Source organism: Camelus bactrianus, chromosome 5, assembly GCF_048773025.1.
Source record: "Camelus bactrianus isolate YW-2024 breed Bactrian camel chromosome 5, ASM4877302v1, whole genome shotgun sequence".
Lineage (NCBI taxonomy): Eukaryota > Metazoa > Chordata > Mammalia > Artiodactyla > Camelidae > Camelus > Camelus bactrianus.
In genome coordinates this window covers 12210202-12220702 of record NC_133543.1, presented here as the reverse complement: position 1 = coordinate 12220702, position 10501 = coordinate 12210202, and the positions used below count along the sequence as shown (strand labels likewise).

Genomic DNA, 10501 nt, shown 5'->3' with positions numbered 1-10501 from the left:
TTATAACTCTATCCATTCTGTATTCACTTTGCCTTCAGCAGGCACCTCAACTGGTCATGGTCCTTTACCTGGTGGGGTTGTTACCGGGAAAAGGAAAATTAGAATCACCTTGGTTCTTCGTCACTCAAAAAAATTTTTTTGATGAGAGATAGGAAAAGGAGTGATAAGCAAAATTTTATTAGCGAAGTAAACGAAATAGTGAAAGACAGTACACTCTTGAGAACTGGGAGTGGGCCAAGCCAAGAGGGGGAAAATGGCGCCGCTCTCTCCTTCCTCCTGTTTTTATGTCCTGGTTTTGTAATTGATTAATTAATCGATTGATTAACTGATTCCCTGTGCTCTGGTTAGTTGACAGCTCAGGTTCCCTGTGCTCTGGTTAATTGACAGTGCAGGTTCCTTGTGTTCTGGATTGTTCCTTTCCCCTTCCTCTCCCTCTGCCCAGTGCTCATTTCTATCTAATCTACCCAACAGGGTGACTCAAACCTTCATTCCTGAAGGGTCTGGGCCATTAGTAGTTCTGCCTGGATGGTTTTCCATTGACCTTGATCACAGGGCATGGAAATACTAAGAAGTCCAAAGGGATCTCCTGTATTCCAGACACGCCCTTCCTTACCTCCATCATGGCGTGGCAGTCCAGTCTCCCCTTGGTTGTCAGGGTGGATCACCACAGTCAATCCCTCCCTTGCCTGTTAACAGAGGCCGGGTGGTAGTCTTCACTCTGAGTTCAGTGGAATCATCATCATGTCTCCTGGTAGAAGTATTCCTCCTGTTGGAACTAAGGCCTCTGGGCCAGCAGAGCAAAGTCACAGGAATTGGAAGCAAAAATTTTGCTAGTGGGTCACTAAGGGTAACAATGAGTGTGCCGCTCCCATTTCCATCCCTTGATTCCTAGACCTGTGAATCCCGGGTATCAGAGAAACAGCACCGCAGATGGGATACTGATTCAGACAATGTACGGTCTTCTGGAAAACCTTCACCCAGCTCTCAAAGGCACAGCCACCTAGCTGGTGTTGTAGCCGGGTCTTCAAAGGGCCATCACACCATTCTATGAAGTGAGCTACTTCAGGATAGTGGAAGATATGGTAAGACCAGTAACCTCCATGATCATGGACTGGTTGCCACACTTATTTCTCTGCAAAGTGAATTCCTTGATCTAAAGCGATGCTGTGTAGAATGCCGTGACAGTGGATAAGGCATTCTGTAAGTCCATGGATGGTAGTCTTCACAGAAGCATGGTGTGCAAGGAAGGCAACTCTATGTCGAGTGTCTACTACAGTGAGAACAAAATGTCACCCCTTCCATGATGGAAGCAGTCCAACGTAATCAACCTGCCACCAGGTGGCTGGCAAATCACCCCAGGGGATGGAGCCATAGGGGTGCTCAGGGTTGACCCCCGCTGCTGGTAGCAGAGAGAGGCTGGCCTTGATGAACGGAAGCCCACAAGTAAACTCCATCTCTGTCACCATGGCCACTTTGTTCACGGGCTCACTGGGAGATGACAGGTCTGGAAAGACGTTGCCTGGTACCCACTGACCAGGTCCTCCTATCCACTTGATTATTAAAATCCTCCTCTGCTGAGGTCCCCTTTTGGTGAACATTCACTTAAGACACAAATATATTCACATCTTTTGCCCGGAGAGGTCTATTCACATAGGTCTTCCCTGAATTTCTTTGTCATCAATTTTCTAATCCTATTCCTTCCAAGTCCCTGGCCATCCAACCAAATCAGTGGCCACAACCATGAACTGGTATATAATCACACATCTGCTCATTCCTCCTGCCAAGTGAACAGGCAGGTGTGCCGTCTGCAGTTCCGCCCACTGGGGGACTTTGCCATCACACTGCCCCTGAGGGATGTCCCCGTAAGGGGCTGCAGCGCTGGGGCTGTCCACTTTCGGGTGGTGCCTGCATGTCACACGGGACCATCTATAAACCAGGCTCGAGTCTTTTCTTCCTCTGTAGACGGAGCGGAGGGAGCTACTGATGAGGCCAGGGGTGCGGGCTGGGAGGGAGAAGGCAATGCAGCAGGAATGGGGGCTGTGGGCATCGGGGCCACTTCTTCAAGTAGCTTACTTGTGCCCTCAGGGCATGCCCAGGCCCAGACACATCTACACCACTTTCATTTGGGGATGGGGTGTTGCTGCGACATCCATCTTCATGGCTTGATGAGTCAGATCACACTCAGTTCACGTTGCACAGCTCAGGTCCTAGGATAACTTGGCAGCCCGCGGTCAAGCATTTAGTCTCTACTGAGGCCCAGAAGCAGGCCAAGAGCTACTTCTCAGAGGAGACAGTTATCCGTGGAAGCTGGCAGGGTCTTGCTCCAAAATCCTAAGGGCCTGTGATGTGGTTCACATATGAACATCATCCCCTCTGCATGGACACTCCAGCACCACTGGCTGTGACGGGTCATGTGATCTGATGCATCACAGGACACAGCAACCAGGACCTGTTTCAGAACCTTCTCTCATTCTGGGCCCCACCTGAAACCAGCAGCCTGGGGGTCACTCAGTAAATGGTCTGGAATAACACACTGCAATGAAGCTATGTTGCCACTACTATCCAAAGAAGCCCACTTGGCATCACCTCCTTCTTGGTTGTAGGAAAGGCCTTATCCCTCAACTGAGAAGGGCTATCTTGACATGCTGCACCCAACGGGACCCCTAGGAATCCCACTGAGGTGGAAGGTCCCTGAATTTTCCTGGATTTATTTCTCATCCTCTGACACACGTCTTAGCAGTAAGTCTAGAGTTGGCTACTTCCTGCTTGGTAGGTCTCATCAGCATAATGTCTTTAATGTAAAGGACCAGTGTGACATCTTGTGGATGGGAAAGAGGATCAGGATGCCCAAGGACTAAACTGTAACCTGTGGCTGGAGAGCTGACAGCCCCCTGAGGTAGCACAGTGAAGCTGTGCTGCTGGCCCTGCCGGCTGAAAGCTGACTGCTCTGGTGAGACTCACAGCCAGGCGGGGAGGAAAAGGCATTTTGCAGACGGATAGCTGCATACCAGGGGTAGGGGATGACTTAACTGGCTTAAGCAATGGAACCACATCTGGTACAGCAGCTGCAGTTGGAATCACCAGTTGTTTAAGTTTGTGATAATCCACTGTCCTTCTCCGAGACCCATCTGTCTCCCGCGCAGCCACACGGGAGAGCTGAATGGGGATGAGGTGGGAACCACCACCTTCAACTTTCAAGGCCTGGAGAGTGGCACTGACCTCTGCAGTCCCTGCAGCAACGCAGTATGGCTTTGATTGATCATTTTTCCGGGTACAGGCTGTTCTAATGGCTTCCATCTGGCTTCTCCCACTATAACAGGCCTCACTCTGAAGGTCAGAGAACCAGTGCGGGGAGGCTGCCAGCTGCCAAGTACGTCTGTTCCAATGATGCCTTCTGGACCTGGGGAAATAACCACAGGGTGGGGTTGAGGACCTACTGGGTCCACTCTGAGATAGCCCTGAGCTAAGACTCCACTGCTGACCAGAACCCCATAAGCTCCTGCTGCAACTAGGGGGCACAGTGACATTTCAGGTCTCCTGGTATCAATGCCCCTTCACAGTCAGTGTCCCTGAAAGGTCTGATTATTTCCTTTTCCTCAACGCATAGCTGTCCCAGGGAAAGGCTGCTTGTCCCTTTGGGGAAGGCTGGGAGAAAGATTAACAGTACACGTTTTCGGTAGTGACCGGGGTCCTTCCTCAAGCGGACCCAGACTCCTCTTCATTTAAGAGGTTCTGGGTCTGTAAACTGGCTCATGTCTGAGAACTGACTGAGGGGATGTGACTCTCTTGTTTTTATGACTGGAGTTAGACTTTGATCACTTGACCTAGAACTTTTCTGCTTAACCAGATCAAGGAAGCAAATTTAGGCTTCTCATCTATTTCACCCCTAGCAGCACCATGATTAAGTCGCCAGCACCATTGGTCTGTGCACCACGGCTGCTCAAACTATTCCAGCTGCTGTTCTGACTCTGCCGTCCATTGTGGTCACTCTGCCCACTTGGCCTTTGGAGTTACGAAGCCTGAAAAGCACTCCTTTGGGCCCGGAAGAGGCAAAGCCACCATGAGTTCAACAGGAAATGAATTATGCCAGGAAGCTACTGGAAGAGGACGTAGGTGAGGTCCCAACCCTGGTGGTGAGCAGGAGAGCAGCCTCGCGAAACCCCGATGGGGGTTGTGGTGTGACGCTGTGCTTGACTTCCGAGAGCATAGACACTGAAATCATAAATACTGTTCTTTTATGTTGGTGGTAATTTATTATGCAGCATGGAAAACTCGGAGCATACGGATAAGGATAAATGTAACAAGAAGAAAAAGCAGGGGTGATTCACAGCTGGACTGCAATAATTGTAGCAACCTGGTACCCGCAAATCCCTGAGAGTGCTTTAAAAATACCAGCCACAGGGTGCAGAAGGTAGAGTGTGTGCTTGGCATGCACGAGGCCCTGTGTTCAATCCCCAGTGCCTCCCTTAAGGGTAAAAAAAATTTTTTTAATTAAAAAAAAATCGCAAGCTATTAAAGTGGTAGAGTTAACTTATAAGTGAGACTTTTAAAATACTGGTAGGCTAGTTTGAATGAAAAGATTATATACACTTTCTTTTAAAGTTTCCACTTCCTCTTTGTAAAATAAAAAATAAACTATATGTGAATCAAGAATTTTATTAAAGTCGGTCAGACATTCAATTAATATAAGGTGTAGACGAACTATTACTTGAACACTAGAACTGAAGGAATATTCTGCCTCCCAGCCCTTCCTGAGGAACTCACTGGAGAACAAGCTTCAGACAGCAGAATGAGGAGAGATGTTGACATAGGGGGTGATGGTAGGCACTAAATACACAGTTATTTCTAGAATTAATACTAATTGAACGTCGAAAAGGAGAATATAGGATGCTGACGACTGTTGACGTGCTGACCTCAGATGTATAGCACAACTGTTAAAAAATGAGGGAGACCTTGCAGGGAGCTTACTTCCTCACCCCTTGAACGGGACCTATACTTAGTGACTTGCTTTTAAAGATCAGTTTCTGGAAAGGAGTAGGGGGCTAACCTTACAGTTAAACATTTCACTTGGACAGGTGTTTGTGGATCTGTCTACTGAAAAGTCCTAGAAACGATTACAAGCCCAACAGCAATAATTATGCCCCTCTGCCTAGCTTGTGTTGTTTAAACATCACTTCCCAGTAAATGAAACCAGGGATTCTTGGAGAAACGACTAACTTGAGAAGCAGGAAATATACCAGGTGTATTCGGAATAACTTGCCATACCACAGAGCAAGACCATAAAAAAAGAAACAAGAGTCAACTTAGGGGGGAGGGTAATAGAGTGCGTGCTTAGCATGCATGAGGTCCTGGGTTGAATCTCCAGTACCTCCATTAAAAAAAGAAAAAAAAAAAAGAGTCAACTTGAAGATGCTCCTACTGGCTGCTGACATCACAAAAAGAGATAATTAGACACTAAGTAACTCCTGTGGAAAGAACACAATAGCACACGCAGTCCTACCAAAAGAAAAATGAAATATGAACTGACCACAATTCTGGTCCAGAGGACAGAGACTCATGTTTAAACTATACTATTAGGAAATCAGCAAATCAGCAAAAATCAGACTGTGGGAAATTACAAGTTAAAGGACTGAATACCTTAACAAATAAATTGTAAGAAAAAAAGAACAAAAGGGCCACCTATAGATTAAAGATTTAAAAGGCATATCAAAGGCAACAAGAAAACAGGCAAAATAAACTGTAATGTTAAGACACCCACAACTAATTATTAAAACCATAGAGAAATGCAAGACTGTGATTACCATAAATGTCAAGAGAGAGGAGTCCATCAGTGGCAGAGTTGATTTACTAAGAAATCACATTCTTGGACATGGAACACATCTTAACAAATTTAATAGAATAGAATCAAATAAAGAATGTTTTCAGACCACAGTGAAATTAAACTAGAACTCAATAACAGAAAGATAGTTGGAAAATTCCAAAATACTTGGAGGTTAAACAACATACTTCTAAATAACACATGGGTCAAAGAAAATTCAAGATAAATTAAATATTTTCAACCAAATGAAAGTGAAAATGCAAATTTTCAAAATTTGTAGAATGCAGTGAAAGCAGTGTTTACAAGGAAATTTTTGGCCTTAAATATATAAGAGTAAAAAGAGAAGAAAGATTGAAGATCAATAATTTAAGCTTCCACTTCAGGGAACTAGAGAAAAGAACAGCCACATAAACCTAAAATAAGCAGAACTTGTAAAAACCACAACAGAAATCAATGAAACTGAAAACAGGAAATTAACAGAGAAAATCAATAAAGCCAAAAGTTGGTTCTTTAAAAATATTGACAAAACTCTAGGTAGAGTAACCGAGGAAAAAAATAGAAGTCACAAATTACTATTATCAGAAATTGAAGAGAGGACTTTATTTTCGACATTACAGAAATAAAAAGAATCATAAGGGAACACTAGAAACAACTGTATGTCAACAAATTAGATCATTTAGATGGAATGAACAAATTCTTAGAAAGACACAAACTACCAACACTGACTCATTAAGAAACAGTAGATCCAAATAGATCTATAATAAATTAACAAACTGAATTAGCAACCAAAAAATTCCCACAAAGAAAACCCCAGGATCCAATGACTTCACTGGTGAATTCCAAAAAATGTTAAGAAAGGGTTAATACACATCTTTTAATAAATTCTTCCAGAAGGAAGGAGAGCAGGGAACACTTCCCAATTCATTCTGAGGCCTGTATTACCCTGTTGCCAAAACAGGCAAAGACATCACACAAAAGTACAGAGTAATGTCTTTAATGAATATATACTAAAAACACTTTAAAAAATTAGTGAAATAAATCCATTCATAAATAAAAGGGATTATACACCATGACCAAATGGTATATATCCAAAGGAATGCAAAGTTGATTTAATATCTGAAAATCAATTAATGTGATACACCACATCAATAAAGGACAAAGTCCACCTGATCATCTCAATAGATGGAGAAAAAGCATTTGGCAAAATGCAACACTGCTTCATGATAAAAACAATCAACAAACTAGAAATAGAAGGGAACTCCCCAATTCTCATAAAGGGCATCTATGAAAAATCCACATCTAACACCAAACTTAATTGTGAAAGACTAAAAGCTTTTCCTCTAAGATCAGGAAAAAAACAAGGTTGTTCTCTGTCATCACATTTATTCACTATTTACTGAAAGTTACAGCTGGGACAATTAGATTAAAAAATGAAACAAAAGATGTCCAGATTGGAAAGGAAGAAGGAAAACGACCTCTCTTTGCATATGACATGATTGTGTATACAGAAAATCTTAAGGAATCCAGTAAAAAAAAACTTTTAGAATTAACAAGCAAGTCTAGCAAGTTTGCAGGACATAAGACCCTGCAAACATACAAATTGTACATGGATAAGTACCAAATATATTGTAGTGACATCAGGGAAGATGGCTCCAGGAATCTATCCTTCCACTGACCCAACAATCAAACTGCCAGGAACTATCTGAAGCAACTACTTGTAACACGAGTAGAGCAGAACACTTGCAGCATCTGGGAGAGAGCTGGATGAAGAGGCTGGGAAATCTTGTTAATTTCTGCTTTAGGGAGGTGGTGGTTACTATTCCTCATCCTCCAGCCCGGGAGCAGGCAGCTATGGAGACAGCAGCCCACACACACTCCTGGTGTGGCTTGCTGGACCCAGAGTAGGTAATAAGGACGTTGTCCTTCAAAAGTTGTAGATTCTGATCCTGGTTTTGATCACTGAGTGGCAGCCATGCAGCGTGGCCATCATTGCAACCCCCATGAGCTGAAGTGTCTTCCAGACATGAGAAAATTTAAAGAAACAGTATTTTTTTTTTTTTTGGTCTCTTTTGGGAGCCATTTAAGGAAGTCATTGTCAGGACACTGGCTGATGGTAGAGACAACAGAAGGGAAACTTTAGTGAACATAGACAACAAAGAATATACACTTTGCAAAAACAGTATGGAAAAGCCACAAAAGGATAGCTCCAGTGATCAACAAAGAAAACCGTCATCCCTGATGAGTGGGAGAATTAGATTTCCAGAGAGCTAGCACAACATCATGCTCACAATACACACTTTTCAACAAAAAATACAACACATATGAAGAACTAGGAAAGTATGGTCCAGTTACAGGAAATAAAGAGTTTGACAGAAATTATTCCTGAGGAAGCTCACATACTATTATTAGTCAAAGATGTTACATTGACTGTTTTATTACATTTAATGAGCTAAAGGAAACCATGGAAGAAGAACCAAAGGTAATTAGTAAGGTGAAGTCTGAACAAAATGAGAATATCAATAAAAGACAGAAATTATAAAGAGCAATCAAAAAGAAATTCTAGAGCTAAAAAGTAGAACAACTTAAATGAAAAACCCACAGAGGGTTCAATGATAGATCTGAGCCAAGCAGAAGAAAAAGTCAATGAACTTGAAGATTAGATATTAAGAAATCATCCAATCTGAGGAGCAGAAAGGAGAAAGAATGAAGAAAAGTAAACAGAGTCTAGGAGTCCTGTGGGACACTATCAAGTATACTGATATGTGTTATAGGAATCCCAGGAGAAGATAGAAAAGGGCAGGAAAAAATATCTAAATAAATAATGGCCAAAACCGTCTCAAATCTGGTGAAAGACATGAATACACACCCCCAAGAAGCTCAACAAACTCTAAACAGGATCTTTTTAAGAGACACATTATAGTCAAGTTGCTAAAACACAAAGACAGAGAGAATCTCGAAAGCAGCAAGACAAAAGTGACTCCTCACATGTAAGGGATCTTCAATAAGGTGAACAGCAGATTTCTCATCTGAAGCCATGAAGATCAGAAGGCAATGGAATAACACTCTTAAGGTGCTGAAATAAAAATCTATCACCTAAGGATTTTATATCTAGCAAAACTATCTCTCAAGGATGAAGGGAAGTTAATGGGCATATAATGTATAAAGATGTAATCTACCACAATATTCGCATAAAGGGGGAGGGATGGGGATGTATAGGAGCAAAGTGTTTGTGTACTATTTGAACTACTATTCAAAGCACGCTATCATAATTTTAGGATGTTCGTTGTAATCATCATGCTAACTCCTAAGGAAAAAACTTGAAAAATATACTGAAAAAGAAAGAAGAAGGGAATCAAAATAGCACACTGCAAAAAACCCAACTTACTACAAGAAAGGCAGTAATGGAGGAAATGAGGAAGAAAAACACGGAAGACACACTGGAAGCAAATAGCAGAATGACAGAAGCAAATCCTTCTTTATCGGCAATCACATTAAATGTAAGTGCTATGGACTGGATGCTTGTGTCCTCCCCAAATTCGTATGTTGAAATCCTAACCTCTAATGTGATGCTATTAGGAGGTGGGGCCTTTAGGAGGTAACTGGGTCATGAGGGTGGAGCCCTCATGCACGGCATCAGTGTCCTTCTAAGATGAGACAAGAGAGAGCTGGCTTCCCCTTCCTCTGCTCACCTCATCTGAGGACACAGCAAGAAGACAGTCTCTGCAAACCAGGAAGAGGGCTCTCCTCAGACGTCAGATATGCTGGCACCCTGATCTTGGACTTTTCAGCCCCCAGAACTGTGAGAAATAAAAGTCTGTGGTTTCAGCCACACAGTCTACGGTATTCTGTTCCAGCAGCCCAAATTAAGGTAAATGGAAGTGATAAGGAGACTGACTCAGAATGGAAAACCTCACAACAAAGAAAATCCCAGAACCAGAAGGCTTCACTGGTAAACTGTACCAAATGTTTAAAGAACCAATAGCGATTATTTGCAAACTCTTTCAACAAACTGAAGAAGAGGAAACACTTCATAACTCGCTCTTTGAGGCCAGCATTACTGATACCAAAACTATACAAAGGCACTACAAGAAAAGAAACAACAGGTAAAATCTTTATGAATATAGATGCAAATACCCAACAAAGTACTAGCAAGCCACATTCAGCAGCATATGGAAAGGATCATCCCATGGCCAAGTGGGACTTACTCCTGGGATGCAAGCATGGTTGACATATTAAAGGTCAACAACACAGTGTAAATCACATTATTAGAAAGAAGTAATAAAGCCACATGATCATTCCAATTGTTGCAGAAGCAGCATTTTATAAAACTTAATGTAAAAACACTCAATAAACCAGGGATAGTAGGGAAATGCCTTGACATGATAAAAGCCACATGTGGAAAACCCAGAGCTAATCTCATACTCAATGGTGACACTCTGAGAACCTTTCCTCTAAGATTAGGAACAAGGCAACAGTGCCAATTTTCATCACTTCCATTCAGCATAGTTCTGAAGTTCAAACTGTAGCAATTAGACAAGAAAAAGAAATAAAAGGCATCCAAACTGGAAAGGAAGAAGTAAAATTCTCTCTGTATGTTGATGACATGATCTGACATGTAGAAAAATCTAATGATTCCACAGAAAACGGTTAGAGCTAAAAAATTCAGCAAACCTGCAGGATAAG

The 10501-nt window shown here is 42.5% G+C and overlaps 1 pseudogene; it reads right to left on the bottom strand.

Annotated features, from left to right (window-relative positions):
* LOC105068853 (uncharacterized) lies at positions 1-2413 on the bottom strand (annotated as a pseudogene).
* Between the last annotated feature and the right edge of the window lie 8088 nt (positions 2414-10501).